Source organism: Ammospiza caudacuta, chromosome 15, assembly GCF_027887145.1.
Source record: "Ammospiza caudacuta isolate bAmmCau1 chromosome 15, bAmmCau1.pri, whole genome shotgun sequence".
NCBI lineage: Eukaryota > Metazoa > Chordata > Aves > Passeriformes > Passerellidae > Ammospiza > Ammospiza caudacuta.
The window spans coordinates 19,619,199-19,639,430 of record NC_080607.1 but is presented as its reverse complement, the minus strand read 5'-3'; the positions used below and the strand labels follow the sequence as shown (position 1 = coordinate 19,639,430).

Below are 20,232 nucleotides of genomic sequence, written 5' to 3'. Positions count from 1 at the left end.
CAGCTGCCGCCTTTGGCCCAGCAGCAAGGGTCAGACGAGCCCAGACACGTTCTACCTGGTAATATTGGGATCCTATTCCAATACTCCAGTATGTTGAGGAAAAGCATCTTGAGAAAGAATACATGAAGTCTTTTCAGTGGGGAGAAAGAGACAGAGGGGGAAAGTACTTCATATAGTTTAGAATTCTCTGCCAAGTTACTTGCTGTAGAAGCTTCTGCAGGGACACTTTGTAAGCAAAGATTCCTTGGACTCTAGTAGGAGACTGAATATTTTTGTAAAGATGTACAGCTTTACACTGCATGACCAGGTTCACTTTATTTACTGTGAAATGGCTTCCTGCCTGCTAAACTGAAAAAACACTGCCTTGCTAGCATTTTAGCTGAAGAAAAAAAAAAGATAAAATAAGTACTTCAATATTGCTTTATTGCAGTTTTTAGACTCCACCCTTCAGACAGAAAAACAAAAAAATTATTACATTAATAAATGACCCCCTCAAGATCTGAAAACTGCCAGGGCTGTCTGTCTCCTCATTTCTAATGAAGCTTTGCAATTTCAACAAAGTCACAAAGTTGTGATTGTACCGATACCAATACCACACCTGTACATACACGTGTGATGTGTATGGGTGAGTGACCTGCTTTAATTGTATTTATAAAGGGAAAGATCAAATAATCCCATAAAACATGGTACAGATCTCATGATTGATTATTTAATTTTCAACAAGGGAAGTTAAAAATGAGACTAAGAGAAGAGGGATCTCTGAAGTTACTCACTCTTGCAAATACAGATTGTGCACAAATCTGACACAGTTCATATGTGTTGAATGTGCATAAGGCATTTTTCTGATTACAAGTTTCTGATTACAAGCATGTTTCCCATTATTTCTGTATTTCTAAAGCAATGTCAATTGACAAAAGTGCAATTTCTTCATTCTTAAATGCCTGAGGAATTTAACACAGTTATCTGTGGGAAATGTTTCTGTTGGTATTTGGAGGATGTATTTCACTTATACAGTGGTACTACAGGTAGACTAGTATATTAATCAGTAATTTGCAGATGAAGAACAGTACTCCTGTGCTCCTTAAGGCTTTAAGTCAGCTCCAAGTTTCACTCTTCACCAACAACAAACACTCATTGGATTACTGCTGTTTTCAGTCACACATGTTAATTTGTGCTGTATTTAAACATTTTTTTCATACTTCTTGTTTTACATCAAAAATATAATAAAGTAAAAAGTAGAACTACAGGCTAGGCTACACAAATATACATTGGTAGATATTAAGAGAAGCAGGAACCATTGTGACAGATTAACTAGATGATCTGGCATCTTGTTTCTCTGGTTATGCGGCAAATCTTTCCAGCTTCACTGATTACCACTGTCTCTACTACGGTAAATGTTCAATACCACAGATATGGTTAGGCAGTATTTAACTTGCATATGCCATGTGTTTTGTACATATCGAGCCTTAAAAATCAAACTCTCTTTTTGGGACAAGCAGTTTGAACCACAGTCACAACTGTATTTAGCTGTTAGCCTTTACTACTTAAAAGTTTCTAACAGAATTGCCATTTTCTTTATTGACTTAGTATATGGACTCAAATCAGACCTGCACCAGTGAGATACATGTCAGTAGATATGAAGACAGATTTGGAATCTCCAGGGTCTCAAAGACAGTTGAATTGAAAGTACTTGCTTATGCTAGACAACAGAGAATATATATGCAAAAGCAAAATTGCTTTTGAATTTTATTCTTCTCAAATATAGGCACTGCATATATTCTTATATGTACTTTCTTTATGTTGTAAAGAGTTTTCCTGAGCAATATAGATGTGTATAAACATGTATTTTATTGAAGGATGGACAAGTGGTAGGATTGAAGTCAAAGAGCTTTAGATAAAAATTAGATTGTGAAGAATACAGCAGGTATTAGTCACAAATGAGACATCACAGTAAGACATCCTTCTTTGCGCATAACCTTTCTTTATGTAGAAAGCAAGTGTACAGTCCCATGCTGTGCTCTTCTTGCTGCTTGGCATGTTGGTACAAAGCATAGAAATAATAAACAATTTCAACTGTTTTCTTTGTTACAGAAAGAAATTCTGATTTAAGAAATATGTGCTGTCTGTGACATCACATGCTGCAATTCCTAATTGCATGAATCTTTGGGGTTGGCCTTTGAGTTTTGTGTTGACAGAGTAGAGAAATGTGAATGTGCACAGAACGGGGGAAGGGACTGAGCTGTGCAGCTTCTAGGAAGCAGGAGCAACTAATGAGGATCTCACACAGAGGTTTTCATTGTATGGTTCTTATGAGAGAAACTACATTGTGGAATAAATACCCAGACCATTGTTTGATTTTTAACCCATTCATCACTAAGATGAAATCCTGCCAAAGTAGGTTGACATTTCCCAGAATAAAAAAATGGGTTCTATTTTTTGCAAAAGGATTGAAATTTTGTCTGGAAAAATCCATTGAAGCAGGAGTCTTTTTTTATTAAGCAGATTTTACCAGATAGTGTCCTTTTCCAGTATATGGTGTCAAACATATTATCCCCCAAAAGTTATATAGGAAAATTTAGTTTAATACGTTTGGAACAACAGCCATAAGAATCATGATCTTTACAGGCAGAATGTAAACTTAAATATTTATAAGTATTTGCAATAATGTTTATTTCTATACTGTGATGATATAACAAAGAATAACTGCTGAATATATAAAATTGTCATGTGTTATTTGCAACCTGAAAATGTTTCAGAATAGAGAACTCCCAATAGCTTTGACACCCACACATTCAGGTTGGACCCTAAAATACATGAGTCATGCTGTTTTGGCTACTGAACTGTACAAAATAACAAGCAAAGGCAGTGCAAAGGGATTGCAGAGTAACATTACCTAAAGCAGAAATGATTTAGAAAAAAAAGTTCAAATTATTTCCTGCCATGTGGTGGGTGGATTATTTTCTGGGTTTGATTTTTCTGGGCTGTTACTTGTTTGTGAGGCTTTATCCTTTTTTTTTTTTTTATCATCAATGAAAATCATTGTGTTTCCTAAATTAATTTTCTTTCTTTTGAGAGGTAGTTGTCATTTGAAATTTCATCCCATTGCTTGACCACACTGGTGTTATGTTTATTTAATGAATAGGTTAATATCTTAGCACAATGCATGAGAGAACTGAATATGAAGGAGTATTTCTTATAAATTGTATTACATTCTTTTTATTTTTTGTGTTTCTTGCTTTGTGATTATGATGCATGAATATTAGTGTGGACAAAAATGAGTAGATTCTATATTTTGTTCTGTTTGACTGTAAAACTCAAAACTCAGCTCTCAGTTTTTATCAGCAGCTGTTAAAATAAAGAAATTTCCAAGTGTAGTCATATAACTTAATACTAAACCTGGAAAATATAGATTATGACTGGTTGCATATGCATTTTTATTTTACCTTCTTTTATTATTTGAAGAATTAATCTAAAATCAGACCTTCCTTTTTGTGTAGCACATGGTATGCCTTTTTAATGTTGGGTAATACAGAGTAGTGCATGTGAAGCATAATTTAAAGTTTTGTCAGATGATGTTTCCTGCTGTCTGGGAAAGCGCAGCACAGATAGCTGTACTGACTGTTGGTTTTAAGCCCACTTCACTCTAGAGTTCCTATGTCTGGTATTCCAGTTACTCTGTTATTTGCAACTGTATGAGTTATGCATATATCTGCATACAGTCTTTTGAGAATAACCAAAGGCTCAGTATAACTAAGTGTCAGAAATCTCCTAAGGGCTTTTCCTCAATATCGTCATGGCATGTAAAACTTGCTCAATCCAGGGCTGGGCTCATTCCCTGGGGAGCCTGGGCAGTGACCCAGAACCCTCTAGGGGAAGAACCTTTTTCTAATATTCAACCTAAACCTACCTTATATAATTTCCTGACATTCCCTCAATTATTCCTAATTGATTATTGCTAATTATAACTTTTAACACAGAGTAGAGTAATAGTATGTGGTACTGCAGAATGCTATGGTGCTGTTGCGCTAGACTCGATGTGAACAGCTGATTAGGAGAGATCCTATCCAAATGAATATGTTAGGGTGAGGCCCAAAAATATTAAGGTATATGAAATTACAATTTAGGATAACATTATGTTATCCAAGCAAGTTTACCAGGAGAAGATAAAATCTCTGTCTATCAGAGATGGGAACTGAACATTGCCTTTATTCATCGTATTTTGCTTTTCTAAAGATTCAACATACGACATATTGACGGGAAAAGCAAAGATCACATCTTATGGAGATTTTTTAATTTGTTTCAGTATAAATGGAGCACATAATGAAATTACTACGGCCAGGGACATTAAAAGTAAATTATCCAGTTCTTCATAGTCACACAATGTGCCTGGTCTCAGACATGAGTCTTCATAAGTCCAGATTTACTTAGGGAGGTGATTGTCACAGATATTTAGAATTACCTCCAGAGATGTGGACTGGTTAGTTATGAGTAATCAAGTGAATAAGTTTGAAAGATGGGGATATGATTTTAAAATAATGTTAGTATTCAATGCTTCAAATTTTTGGTTTTGTTGCTGTTATTATTCTTCTGGGGTCATTTTTAAATGGTATTGAAGATTCATGCATACTTAGTCCTAGTTAACTCTAGTTTCTTTGGGGTCTTCTGTTGCTAGTCAATGAAAAGTGATTTGTCCAAAGGCAACAATACTCACAGAGTGAGATGGGGAAGATGATGAGGGACACTAATGGATACCATTAGATATTTCAGACTGGAAGTTTAGGTTAATTCTTACTTTGATCTGCAACTATCATTCCAATTATGCAAAAAGTTGGGAGTTTTTGCACAGAAGGATTCTACACTGTTTGGCGATGTTTCTTGTGATGATGGTTCATGACAATAACTTTAGATCAGATTTCATGGGGTTTTTTTCAGAGTAGATCACTAGTTACTTTGACTCCTTTTTTAGCATACCAGCTGCAAAATTAAGGCAGAATATTTAATTATTTCAGATTTACTGTAAACTGATTTGGATTTACAGTTTTCAGATAAAACAGCTACACTTTAATTGGAAAGTGTTAGTTCAGAATGTGTGAATATATGCAATATTTGTATGTATGTATGTGTGTGTGTGTTAAAAATCACTCCTTTAATACTGATGTAATTTACAAAATTACTGTAAACATTTGGAGTAGGAACCATTGAAGAAGATGCAGCTGTGACTCCTAATGGCTTTGGTTTAGGTAAGGTAGTAGATCTTGTGAAACAATGTCACATAGATCTATATGCCTAAAATGGGGTTTGGGCAGTGGATTATGGCAAAGTCTGATTTGACGAATGTAGATATCTTTGTATCATCATGTTTCAGTATGAGTATAGCATTTGAAAATGCTTACTGAGGGAATTTGTTTTGGTCCAAACTTTCATGTCAAGAAATACAGGATTACACTGTTTTCCCTTGAAAAACTGAGCAACATGTTGTTAAAGATGGACTAAAGAGGAGCTACTCCTTTTCAAAATGAAAGTTGAGGGGGGTGGGTAGGGGTGATGTTAGTTTTCATTTCACAGCTTGTAAAACCTGTCTAAGAGATTGATCCTAGAATCAGTAATACATGTTGAAAATGTACTTTACAAGCAGACATGGTTATGAGGAGTACTTACTAGGAAAATGTGAACAGCTTGGGCGTCTAAACTTGTAGAAAAGATGGAGGTTAAAAATGTGCATAGTGATGGTTATCTCTGTCTGCCTCCACCATTTTTTATGACCAGCTTCTGGTGAAAAGACAATTGGGGCAAACTCTTTCTGTTTCCTGAACAATCCAGCAACTTATGGAATATTACCATGGCATTCAGGTGGACATCCTCAGATAGCATCTGTAGGAGAAATGAATCTCACAAAATAAAAGTATGGCCTCCAAGAATTTATAGTATTTAATTTCTTTTTGCAGCTATCCCATTGTCGCCTGCTTTACACTCCATTTTAATGACAACCTTCTTGTACCATTGTCTCATGTCCCATCTCTTGTAATTACTTAGTCTTGGGTGGCACTTATTGCTCCATACAGCAAATAGCCTCCAAACCCAACCAGATGAGTAGTAGTTGCTGTTTTATTGATTTTGGTGGTAAAAATAACAAATTGAAACCATAACATTTATTTACTCAAAGAGCATTAGGCTTGTAGTTACCAAATAAGAACTGTATTCCCACCTTAAATTACCTTGAAAATAAAATCAATAGCTTATTTAAGCAGGTTAAACAAGAAAAAAATTAATTGTCCTCAAAGAGACAAATAACAAGTTTCATTTAAAATAAAACTATACTTGTAAAATAGCAGAAGGGATTGCAGGACAAAATTGGGATATGCTGGTTAACAGAGGGAAAAAGAACAAAATAAAAACCCCACAAAGCTGAGCAAACAAAAAAATCAAGTCCTTATTTCTAGCCCCCTAGAAGCATTTCAACAGCACTTTTCAAATGTAAGGTACCTTATGACAGAAACAATAAGAATGAACACACTCCTGACTCAGCTGTAAATTCAATGGGGATGCTAAATGTTTTCATCTGAGAGGCTATTTTAAGAGGTAAATTCTGTTGGTCGAATGGCAGCTCATACATATTTAGGCCGAAATGGTATAGCAGAGTGATTTAATTCAGATCCCCTATTGCCTGTGATCAGCCTCTCTCAGAATTCTGAAATAGCCAGTTCTTACTTACTGTCTTCTCTTGATGCCTTTACACCTGCCATGTTTCTTGTTGAAGTGAACAGTTACTGTGAGGTAAAAAGCAATGCCCAATCAAGAAAGTATTCTGGAAACAAAGGTGCAGGTTCTTGGTTCTAGAGATTTTTTCATCTGGGACTAATATTTGTATCCTGACACTGCAGTTATTTTAAAAGTAATGATACTGTGATGTTAAAAGTGACACCATTTGCCAATAGGACATGGCAGATCATGTGTGACAGGTGTGCTCTCTGCTGTTTTGGACAAATCTAGTGTAAGTGTGTTCTGTGTGTTATCTGGTAAATACAGGGGAAGGAAAATTTCATTGGCCCACCTATAATCTTTATGCAATCAGATTTTAGGGTGTTTATGAAGAAGGAGGAACAGAATACTTACAGGGTTCTTTCCTGCTGTCATCTCCATCCTACACCCTCTTTCCACACTTGTTTCAGTTAAGCACTGAATCTTCACTGTATTGGAATTGCTACACATAATCTGGTCTTTGTTGAGTGCGTTCTAAAGAAGTTCCTCAGCTACCTCTCCACAGCATTTTGCTTCGTAAAGCAAGTAGCTTTAATCAATCATCTAGGGGGTTTCAGGGGCTAAAATCACTTTGAAATAAAAAAGAAGCCTACAGTGCTGCAAATTGCAGGATACATCTAAGTGGGTAAAACTCAACTCTACCTAGAAGGCTGGTGTCATTCAAGTATTTTAGAGTGAGTTTCACCTGCTATGGCTGAAATAACAAAATTTTATGTAGTTTTCCTAACTTAGTGTACTACACAGACAGCCTAACATTAATACATATAAATTTCTTGGAGCAGGCACTGTAGTTCTGATCTTGTTCTTGCATAGATCATAGCAAAGCTTTCAGAGAAGAGAGTTAATGAGGAAAGCTCAAAATTAATTTGAAAGCAAAAAAGTTATTCTTAAATTTTAAATTTACAAATGCACATACTTACTAAGTTTGCAGCTCCTTTGCAAGAGAATAGCTGTAAGCATTATAATCAAAGTAATTGTAAAGAAAGCATTCTGCATCTTACTTATCCTTCCTGGAGATTCACAGTCTAAACATGTCTGTGAAGTTCTTATTTCTTCAGATATTTGGCATGAAAATTCTGGACCAATGTACAAACATAAATTTTTCAGGAGGTACTAAAAATACATTACAAATTAATGCTGTCACAACTTGCTCAGTTTTAGGTGCATTTGTTCATAAAGTTTTTTCTTTGTGGTCTTTAGAAACTGAAGAAGCTGTTATTAAGTGTTAAAAAATATTTTCACCTGGTCAAATACTGCACTTTCACATTCTTGTTTTGAACTCACTTCATACAAGAGTTTAATGTTTTTCCTCGGTGACTTTATATTTTGATAACTGTTATTAAGGAAGTAAACACAATCCAAGAAGATTCTTCCTCTCTGGAGATGCTTGAAACATGTTTTCATTTGTTTTCATCTTTGTGTCCCAGCCCTAAATCAATATTGATTTTGATGTGAAGGGTAAGTGTTAAATGACTTACTGTAAAACTTGTACTGAGGAAGCATGCTCTCACTCACCTGCAGGCTGAAGGGCAATATGACATTTAGGTCTAGACCTGCTTGGATTCTTGTTCTTTAAGGACTTCAGTGATGCACACAGCGCTTTTGATGCAGATAGGCAATCTGAGGAGGTTACATAAAGGATACCACCCCTGCCAGGAACACAATAGCTTAATGTTAACATTTTACCCCATGAGGAATAATTTACTGCTGGGAAAGGAATGAGGACTGATGACTTGTACAGCCCTGAGGTCATCAAGAAGTCACTTAGGAATTTTCTGTTGACTTTGATTTTGTTTTAACTTCTTCTCTGTGCCTTAATTAATCCAACAGTAAAATATATGGGAACCTGGGGACTTGATAGCACTCTTGAAGCCATGTCCATCTGTAAATATGAGGGAGTTGCTCACACCCAACTGCAGTGCTGTGCCCCCAGAAGCACCAACATTAACCCTGGCCTTTGTTCCACAGACTGCTTGGTTGTGAGTAACTGCCTGGGAACCCCATTCTGTGTAATGTTACTGAATATTTCCTTGGTCCACATAGGAAACATTTACAGGCGTTTTCTGGTTTTGGGGTTTTTTTTAATGTGCAAAAAGTAAATAGCAAGCACAAAATGCTGCAAATTCCCTTTCCTGGTCCTTTTGCAAAAGAAAGGAGAGAAAGATTATGTGACAAGTGAACTGTTACAAATCTATTTTAAAATACAGGTGAGTACATTTACACCACGGATTTGCAAAACAGAAATTAATTGTTTTGTATTCTGCTAGGGTGGACAAAGTTTTTTTTCTTCTCTTTTTGATTAATAAAAGGGAAGGAAGGAAGAAGACCTCTGTTCTTGACCTTGTTAATTGTTCATTGTTAGCTTCTACAAAGTATAGAGTATACAAACAAGATCTTACATGGAGCTGTGTCTCAGTGGTTTGTGAGTATTGTTATTAAACTCATATTTAAGTTAAAATAAATCAACAACATAAAGATAAAAAATAACCAGCTTAAAGGTTGTGTGAACCCTGATGTTCTGAGTGCAACAAGAGCCAAATGCTGTTTGCAGAAAACCAATGAAGCACAAAATATAGCAGCATGTGTCCCTCCCTGTGTGCATTATTATCTCTCACACATTATCTGAGGCACCCCATCTTGCACAGTGTGTGGCTGAATAACCCCCTGCTGCTGAGTGGATTCATGCCTGCTGTTCATTTTTGAAAAGTGATTTTGTACAATTATCCTGCTAAATATTGATAGCTTTCACCACTCCGGCCATGGCTAATTAAAACACACACTGTGTAAAATTTTAATTAGGATTCACGTCAGGGTGAATAATGATAAAAAGGAAGGAAAGGAAGGAAAGGAAGGAAAGGAAGGAAAGGAAGGAAAGGCAGGAAGGCAGGAAGGAAGGAAGGAAGGAAGGAAAGGCAGGAAGACAGGAAAAGAAAGAAAGAAAGAAAGAAAGAAAGAAAGAAAGAAAGAAAGAAAGAAAGAAAGAAAGAAAGAAAGAAAGAAAGAAAGAAAGAAAGAAAGAAAGAAAGAAAGAAAGAAAGAAAGAAAGAAAGAAAGAAAGAAAGAAAGAAAGAAAGAAAGAAAGAAAGAAAGAAAGAAAGAAAGAAAGAAAGAAAGAAAGAAAGAAAGAAAGAAAGAAAGAAAGAAAGAAAGAAAGAAAGAAAGAAAGAAAGAAAGAAAGAAAGAAAGAAAGAAAGAAAGAAAGAAAGAAAGAAAGAAAGAAAGAAAGAAAGAAAGAAAGAAAGAAAGAAAGAAAGAAAGAAAGAAAGAAAGAAGAGGAAAAGAGGAAAAAAAAGGAAAGAAAGAGAGAAAAACAAAACCAGTTGGTGTTTGTGGGGGGACTTTATTTATGACCTGCTGGTTTGCAATTGAACCTCTTTTTTATCCTCAGATTTATTTCCCCTCCCAGGTTGTTCTCAACTCCTGATCTGAGGGTGTGGAAGAAAAGAGTTCCTCAGTGTGAGCCTGTACTTTACACATTCTCAGTAGAGGGTTACATGTTTTCTACTGTGTTGGTTGCTATCCTTTCAATTGCGCAATAACGATGGCAGGAACCGGGCATTTCCTGGGGATTGATGACCACTGAGCTGGAACCTTGGCCTCAAGAAAGAGAAGGCAGTCATTAACTTCAACTGGGCTTCATTCATATTCTATACATTGGTTTTGGTTGCGCATAAGTCGAAATAATCATTGAAGGATAATATATGTGAGAGAGGAAATAAACCCTTATTTTAACTTACATGGCCCACATTATTCCATTTGCTTGAAAATGGAAAAAATTATGTAGAATCTATAGGGAGATACTTCTCATGAAGCAATGTGTAAAATTCGAGGCGTTTGATTGTTATGTGTCAGCTGCATAGAGGCTTTGGAAGTGTTTTCAGGCTTCTCTGATAAGGTTAAAATTTAATGCGTGCAAGTTTTAATTAAAAAAAATTATAGAAAAGGAGTGAGCAAGTTTACACCAAAAGTAATTTAAATTCAAAAAGCCATCTACATTGTGTAGGGACATTTATTTCTATTTGGGGGCTGACTTTGTTTCCCTCACCACTCTCCATATTTGAGGACTTTGCATTTAGGTGTTAGACAATTACAAGTGTGTTCATAATACAAGTAATTTCCTTCAGTGCACTAAAATAACATTATTTAGTGTTAACTAAGACTGTGACTTACTTAAGGCACTGCTAATTTTTTTTTGCATCCATTGACTAACAGACTACATAACGGGCTTTCTTCAGTGAGAAAGGTTAAAACCGAGAAGGACTTGTGTTCGTGGACCAACCTCTAGGATCTTAGAATGGTAATGAAGGCAACAGCTGGCTACAGCTGAGCCTTTTGGCAGCACATCTTTTTAATACATCATATCTACAGAGGAGGCGAAGTCAGACAAGATTTTAAAGGACCTCTTACTACACTTGTACTGCCAATTTATATTTGTTCTATTCTCCTCAAACTGTGAAGAAAGAAATTAAATTGTAAGTATTGCTGGCTGGAGTATATGAATGATCCAGATTATGTAATGTGAATCAATGAAGAGACATCATCATTGTTTAGAGGTAAAATTAACTGAATATGGAGAAAAGACTGTTTGCATTCATAAAACACTGAATTTATCATCTTAATAATATTGGAAGAAGGTGTATAGGAAGGAAAGCTCCAATGTCAAATATTTGTCAAATGAGCCTTTATTATTCATCAGTGTGTAATTTAGTTAGGGGTAATTTATTTTTATTGCTGATTTTAGGGGGTCATTCTCTGTAATTCTAAGCATGCTGAATTCAGCAACTCCTAAAGCTGGTGGCTCCTTTGAGCTGAGTCCAACCCTGGCCCATCTGATCTGTGCTTTGCCTAACTGTTAATGGAATGTGATCACAAAATATCTTTCAGCTCTTTTTTATTTTTTAGTTCAAATTGTAACCAGTAGGAAAAAATTTTGCCTCATATTATGTAAAAGTTATGTGTGCACTGTTTATATATTTATAGATAGTGATTGCAGCTAAATTTTAGCTTATTTTCATATTCTGTTGTGATTTGGATTTTTCTTTAGACAATATAAATATGATGACAGGTTCCTAAGTAACTGATTTACAGCTCTTCTAGAGCAAATAATAATTAATAGTCATAAATGTTCACAACATTTAAGCAGATGCAGAAGCCTAATATGACAAATACATATACTAATTTGGAAATCTGAAAAAGCTGCTGTGACTGTTTTCCAGCATGAAGAATCCTGCTTTTGAAGGGACTGTCTTCCCGGGCAAAACAACAACCTCTGCTAATGAGCATGTTTGTTATTGTGCTGCATGTGGTAATTTGCTCTTACCATATTGTTATGGGGCAGTAGGGGCCTGAGCCATCAAACCCATAATCAGTATGCTGCAGTTCATTTCACCCCATCGATGTTGGAGGTAATTTTGTGTCATCCACCTTCTGTCCTCCAGTCCATTCAATGGTAATTGAACAAGTACTGGGTACTAGTAATGCAACATAAGAAGAGATCAATAGCTCGGCAGCTTTTGGATCAGCCTGTAACAAAATATAATTGAGTTTGGCACATAGATCTGTACAGAGTTAATGTCTTACCTGCTGAAGAACAGGATCCCCCCCAGGTATGGAAAAATTTGGATAGTTTGGCTGCCACAGAACATGTTGGGGTGCAGTGTAAATATACTCCATGCCATGGAACCACTTCTAAACCTTTGGGGCTAAGCTCTGTGATGAACTGCTGGGTTTCCACAGGTTCCAGATCCCGTGAAGATATTTCAGCTCAGGCATAGCATGAGGCTGAGTTTTCTGCATTCACATCCTGCTGTTGCTGAGTTTAGAAGCTGCCAGAACTCAGAGCCAGGAGGGTATTAACTACTAGAAAACAGCACTGAGGGTATAGCACGCTGCAAACATGATACTTCACTCTGCCTGTTGCCCTTAACGTTGACTGGTAAAAAACCAGTTTAACGTGCCTCCGGCACTGAATAGACATTCAGCTATTGCAACAATGAGCTCTGCTTAAACTTTTGTTTTCCTGTGCCAGTTCTCAGAACATCTTTAACAAAAGGAACAAAACTGACACCACTGCAATGCAGTCAATGTCTTTTCCTCTTTCAACTGGCAGTGCATAGATGTTAGGGGAAACGTAAAGTTACAGATTATGTAGTTTTGTTGTCAGGCCTTGGGAATTACTTTTTAATTTATCTTTTAATTTTTAGAGACTACATGAAAGGCAACAATATATAATAGATGTGGCAGCATTATAATGTTGACATTTCAGAATTGTAGAATGTTGAATTTCTCCAGATGTCAATGAGTATCCTGCATTTATATTTCTTTTTCTCCCATTGTAACATGAACTTAACATCAATGTTTTATTAACGTTATTTTATTATTCAAGTATCAAGATACGCAAACCCTAAGCTTTAAGATATGGCTGTAAACTCCTCTGTTCTTCTGGTGACACTGATCATTGATGAAAATGAACTAAAACAGGTTTCTTTTTTCATTGTGTAAGGAATGTTCTCCATTTCTGCCTTGAGATAATGTTTTTGTTCAGTGCAATGATGAATTCTGTGTCGAATGCTTCCATCAGAAGCATAAAAAGAAAACAGATGTGTTTACATTGTCTCCATGGAGACACAAAAGCACAAGCTAAATTCACACTAGCATCAGGGAGAAGATTCCTCCTACTTTGCCTTCCAGAGAAGGGGAATTGCAGACAGAATATTTGAAGCAAATGAGACAGAACTGACTATAGACCATTTTTCTTGCTTGCCTTTTCAGCAGAGGATTCTTTGATCCTTCAGTGAAGATTCCGGGATGCCATGATGGCTGCTTGTATTTCTACTAGGATTTTGGTAAGAGTTCAAAGTACTGTAAGAATACTTGTATGAATAAGTACTTGTATTAATGTTTTAAGTAATGATAAACTGGTAATTCTCTACAGCTACTTCATTCGTTGTCTCTAACATTGGAGTCACTTCAATTTATTGAGTGGGCAGGCATTATTAAACCATATGATGGTTGTAAACCATGTGATGTTCCTTCTGTTCCTTCTGCTTCTCCTCTTGTTTGGAGGACCATTGACTAGGTTTGCATAGACATTAACTATGAAATATTTTCCTGCCATATTTCCATCCCTTTGCACATGTCTATTTTCGTGGATCTTTACAAACCACTGTTTCTGCAAGCAACTGCAATTTGGCCATATGACACATCTGAAAACTGTTTGAGGCTCATAGTGACTGGGAAAGGGAGAAATTTTTTCCCTTTTCTGCTTTTTATCTGGAGACCGTGATTTATTTACAAGTGATACAGGGCTGAATATATCCTTTTGAAGTGATGTGGCTTTTTAAGTTAGCTGGAACTCAAGTAATAAAAGAAGAAGAGATCTTACCTTTAAATTTACCTTTTCCTTACCAGAGGAAAATAGGTCAGTACATTACATATGTGATGTCAAATGAAACTTTATGCAGTTTCGTATTCCACTCACCTAGTAGTGCTTAGCAGTCTAGTAGATTACTAGGATTATAAATCTACTGAATATGGTTTATTCCAATATGATTTATCCTGATTCCTGCTGCAGTCACAGGAATGGACACTACTGCTGTTAGTGACTGCTTATTTTATTAGCTGCTCTTTTGTTTTTTCTTCTGACCAAAATAATGTCTGTGTCACTATCTGCTGTCCAAAGATAATTTTTGAGGGGGCTAGGGCATTGCCGAGGCACTTACCCAACTACCAAAGTTTTTGTTATTTAATACAGAACAAATTATCAGAAAATAGAGGAGAAGGAACAGAATCAGTTGACATTTAAATACAAAAAGAAAACTGTTCTTGTAACCAGTTTAGTCACCAAAACAGTGGCATTTGAAATTCACCAGCCAGTTTGTTTTATTTTCGTGTGATGTGTTCACCCTTCCCAGGAAGTAAATGATACATAAGTATTCTTCACACTGACCTAGAGGGGCCTTTACTTCTGCAGCTGGTATCAGCTTGTCTTACTCTCATAACTACAAAGAGACAAAGAAAACACAGATCGTACTCTATCAGTTCTAGCAATCTATGGCATCTCAGTTCCAAGTAAACAGTGGGACCGGGTCTTGAAGTTAAATATGAGAAAACAAATCATAGAAGTTATTTCTGCTGATATAAGTAGATGAGCTCTTTTAAAAATTAATATATAGATACAAACTGACTTGGCTTGCTGTCATTAACTTTGATCACTTTGTAACTGATGTACACTAGGGACTTTAGGTTTGCCCGGTTCCTGACATTTTAGTGGAAGAGAAACGGCCTCAAAAGATAATCAGATACTGTTCTCCCCTCAGTTTGTGCTGAGCTACAAATTTAGGTAAGGAAGACTGTAATCCTCATAATAATATTCCATGTCTATGCAGTTATCTTTTGGTCATAACGTTATCCAGCACTTTTCTCAAACCTCTTTGAAAGAATGGCACCTTAATGGCAGCAAGTGTCATTATATTCATCCTGTGGCTACATAATGAGACACTGAGATCCTAAGGAAATAGAGTAAAGGGTGATTTATGACTGCTGATCTGACTCATGCTATTGGTGCATGAAGGTGACAGAACATAGAAAGGAGATGTCTTATCCAGTTAATTTAGTGAGAGGGAAAGCGAATGCGTAATATGATTGTTCTCACACAGCTTAACCTTGCACATGTGATTTAAAACCCCACGTTGGGAGACTAGTCTCTCTTTGATTCCTACATAGTCAAAAGAGAGAGATAGTCCTGCCATTATCTCTTACAGGAGCTGTAGAGAACAGAAGCCTAATCTTACTGCAATTCCGGCTTCTAAATGGTTGAGATTTACTTCATATTTTAATTGAATTTTTATTAAGAGTTAATGTTAAATACTGCAAGAGAAACTGATTTATCAATACTGTTTCTGCCAGGAAAGCCACTTAAAATGGAAGAGCCTCGGTACATTTAAAACAAGATTTGTTGATAGACTGTGTGAACCTAAAGGCAAACTGCAATTACATGCTGATGGGTTATTGGACATTTTCCCTGAATATTTTACACAAACTTTTTATTTGTTCATTCAGGAAACGTGGAGCACTTCAAAGCAACTATTTGCATGAAACACAACACTTTGATTGGCAGAATTCCATCATCATTGGTACAATTGTCAAGTAGATACATAAACAATAGGCAGCTAATATTTTTATCCTGAAGGGACAGCTCAAGCCAAAAGCATAATTTTTAGATGGAACATCCTGATGGTGTTAGTGTGTACACACTTATTGGTGGAAAAAAAATGACCAGTGTTGTCCGGGAAGTCTGTTTCAGAGGACTTGCTTGAAGATTCTACACATACAAGTGTTCAAGTACAGGCTTCACTTCAAATTACTGCTAGCAGAAGCATTTATCCTTCTTATTGTCATTCTTCTTTTAGAGTTATAGTGAGTTACAGTGTCTGAAAAGGTTATGAAGTATGAGTTAAGAGGAGGAGGTGATCATTCCTACACGAGAGCAAAACTGGTGACCCTTGTATTATACTGCAGGAACATAACGCTTCTTGGTATTTCTTAGGGTAGAAAAGCCACATAAGTTAAAGGATGAAGCTAAGTAAACACTGTGAAACTGCATTCAAGGGTAGTTACTCAAATGCATTCAGTTCAACTGCACTTGGATAGTTTTTCCTTTTTGTATTTCATTACACTTTCATGTAAATAGACCTTTGTTTGTCTCAAATCCTGGGAAAAACTGCATATATACAGGCAGTTAGGAAAAAGACTAATTATTTATTTCCACCTTGGAGGAAACAATAACTGACCATCTATGTCACAAAGTAGACAAAATCAATTGAAAAACAATAGTTTTACAAACCCTGTCAGGCTGTAACATACTTACAAATAGAGTTATGCATAACCAACAACTTCATAAATATGAAGGTCTGTTTGCAGAAAATTACAAATGTTTTATTCATGCCATACATAGTTCATTACGGATAAAATCCCTGCATATTTGATTGCAAGATGAAATCCTCCTGTGCCCTTCTCTTGTATGTGTAGGAAAGTGAAGAAAGTATATATTTGCCAGCAAAATCTAAATCCTCTGAAGGTGAGTGGGCTAATTGTACAAAAGTCTTTTACTAACTGTAGAAGTGTTTCTGTGGAGCTATTTAACAAAGTTTCTTTTCACAGAACCTCTCTTTAAAGGGGGTGGGTTCTTCATTTCAGAGAAATCGTATATATTTGGCTCTCGATTAATAATGCTTCCTAGTGCTGAAATGCAAAGGCTCAGGCTGAGTTGAACCAGCAAAAAGACCACCCCTAATTATGATTTCTCATAATCCATCTCCCTACAAAACCAAAAATAAATACAAAATGCACCTTAACTTGCTAAAAAGAAGAGAGAAAGAAAGGAAGAAAGGAAAAGAGAAGAAAAAAAAAAGGAGATATGAGGGTATTTCTCTTCTTGAGAACCTCAAGGATAAACTTAATGGCTGCTTGCTCACTGTGGATGTGATCAACCAAAGTAGTGCATTCAAGAGATTCTGAACATCATTCTTTCCACTCTTTTACATCTGTTATGACGCCAGGTTTTGGAAAGGACATTCAGAAAAAGTTGGCCATGGAAAGCAGGAGGGGAAGGGCCAAGATCATAATTCAAGCCTTCAGCCTGGCTGGTTTTCTTGTAGCTACAGTGCAATGCCAGAACTGCTTGCATGCAGACTTCCAGTGTAGTTCTGATCACGCTCGCCGCCAACAAATTTCAAGCCAAGAGGTGGAGATGCTACAACATGGAGGTGCTTTTGTGGCCCATAGAGTACATGTCTCCTCCTCACAATACCACAAAAAAATTTATATTACTCAGGATAAATGAGTAGAATTAACAAATAAAGGCATTTGTCTATTAGGATGTCAAATAAATACAATAAATAAAATTAAGTAGGGCAATAGAAGTAAAGTGACAAACCTTTTTTGTTGCCATTTTGTTCTTTTTGAATACAGTCTTAATCTGGTCCATATGTTATATCGATGAAATATACATGATCATTGTTAAGGAAAGAAGAGGAACATCTTCTGTCTGGTGATTAGTTTAGATCATTTTCTCAAAGCTAGACTAAATAATGTTTACATAGTACAGTCCATCATTCATTATTTACAAGAATTTTCTAAAAAATTTTTGAGAAGGAAAACCTGGAATTTGGTAGATTAATGACCACAAAAATTCAGTAGTTCATACAAGAATAATCAAACTGCAGTGAGAGTATTTACCTTTAAATTAGCAGTCTTGTACAGCAGCTTCTACCCTAGAGAAAATTTATCTTTTCCACTGTAGCTTGTCTGTTGGTTATTATAGAGTCAGTTGCCACCTTGATCCCCACTACTATCTAAGCTCCAGCATTTCAACTGGCGGTTCCGTCTCTCGGTGTTTACCCAGTACAGCTTCAAGCAGAAGAACCCATTGACATCAGCGGGAGCTGCGCCTAGATAAGAACAGAAGATTCTGGCCCCTGAATTGTAACTCTTAGTGCAATGCATTTTCCCTGCTAGTTGGGACACACATTTATGTAACTCTTCATGAAAGATTTTTGGTTTTCATTTGTGGAGCAGAACAATGAAACTGACTAACCTTACCCATAAACTTATTAGAGCCTTGAGGGCATCTGGGGGAGAAGTTGTGAAAGTGCTCAGTGCTTTCCATTCAGATGTTACATCATCTCTTGAATTTAACTGAACTCAGGTAAGACACTGGCTCTTCATGTTTATAATTTTCAGAGAGGCAGAAATTTAGCAATGTGCTGGATCAGCTGTCCTCTTTTCTCCTAAGCAGTGCATTTACAGCACACACGTGCTCTCAGGTGATTATTCTCTTATCGATTATGGTATCTAAACGTTTTTCCTGATAAATCTAGTTCATATAAATCAACAGTTCAAATTACGTGTTTTCTGGGTCTCAGGAGGAGACGTATGGCTCACTTTTGGTTTAGTAACTTAGGGAGATTGAGGTTTGAATAATGTAAATGGGAGGTGAGTGATAATTTGTGATGCTATGAGTGCAATTAGTGAGATAAATACAGAGCGAGATTAATTTTCTCTGAAAAGAGGCAATCTGATTGCTATGCAAAAAGCACTTTTATTTGTGATACTGGCTGTTCGTAATGTGGTTTGCAATGCACAAAGTGGCATTTTGATTTGGAGCTTAAAAGAATTCTGGGATGAATAAAACATGAAATTAATTGCCAGAGAAGAACCTTTGCCAGACTAGATGAGATCTACTGTACTGAATAGAAAATATAACTTATGACAGGGTCTGTTCCACTCCCAAAGGAAACTATGTCAATACCAAGAAAGGTTAAAAAGCACTTCAAATAATTTGCAGTCCCAGAAGTTCTTCCTGTTCATATGTGGGTTGAGGGTGCATATGTAGGTTGAAGGTAAACATATATTCATATGTCCTATCATCCTGCACCAGGTATTAGAACAGAAATATGTAAAACATCAAACTCCATGCTTTGTATTAATATATTTGAATGATTTGCAGTCAATTTTCACCTAGGGAAAGATAGGCAAATAGGCAAATTTATATGTTTTGATATATGGAGGTGTTACCGAAATCCTTGAAATATTTGGGATAAATAAGACTCTTTGCCTTTTTAGTGTTAGGGAGAAAGACAGTACTTTATTCTTGACTGACAGGTGTGTGTATGTAGATGACAAAGTTCTGGCCTCCACACAGACCCCAGTACAAGACTTTTTCACTTCTCTATACACTTTTAGCAAACAAAGAAATTAATGTTCATTGGTTTTAAGTTGCATAACTGCCTTCATTAGTTAGTGTTCTGTCCCCTATTGGTTATTGATTTCTCACTCTTCATGCTAATCTGGTCCACATTCTTTAGTCTTTATCTCTTGCTCAGACAGGGAGACTCCAGCTCTCCAGACCTTAATCTCCTTTGTATCTTCTGGTTATGCCAATGTCCTTGAAGGACCCTAAATTTAAAATCTCAGATGCCCAAACTTCAAATCCCTTTGGTTTTGTTTATTGAAGCTTGCCAGGGTTAGTTTTAACAAACTTTAGGTTTGGATGATTTAATGATCCAAATAACAATGTCTGTGAAGAAACTTAACTGATGCTGGCCGAGAGCGGATACTGCATACAAGTAATTAAAAATTAACTGAGAAAGTTATATACTTTCCAACAAAGGATCCTAAGTCTCTATGTGAAGTTGTATATTAAATGTTCAAAGTACTTATAAAACCCTGCTGAAATCGGGAAACACTCCACGTCCCCGTGAGAGTCCTGGATATCTGTTTAGGAATCTCAATTTATGTGTGTGTGTTTGAAAAGCCTGGAAGATTGGGCATGAATCTCTGAGTAGCTGTTGCTGAAGCGAACAACTGTTGCCCTGTCGATAGATGGACTTATAGGGGAACTTTAATTGGTATAGGAGAACTGAATTTCTGTCTCACAGTAGAAGTCCAGAAGAACAAATTGAATGTGCATAT

The 20,232-nt window shown here is 36.3% G+C and overlaps 1 long non-coding RNA gene across 1 annotated transcript in view; it reads left to right on the top strand.

Moving 5' to 3' along the window:
• Nucleotides 1-20,232, top strand: part of LOC131564471 (uncharacterized) — a 41,670-nt gene that overhangs the window by 4,679 nt on the left and 16,759 nt on the right. The window contains exon 2 of the long non-coding RNA XR_009275383.1: nucleotides 13,531-13,604. This is a non-coding gene — a long non-coding RNA (uncharacterized LOC131564471). The remainder of the gene's footprint in view (nucleotides 1-13,530; nucleotides 13,605-20,232) is intronic.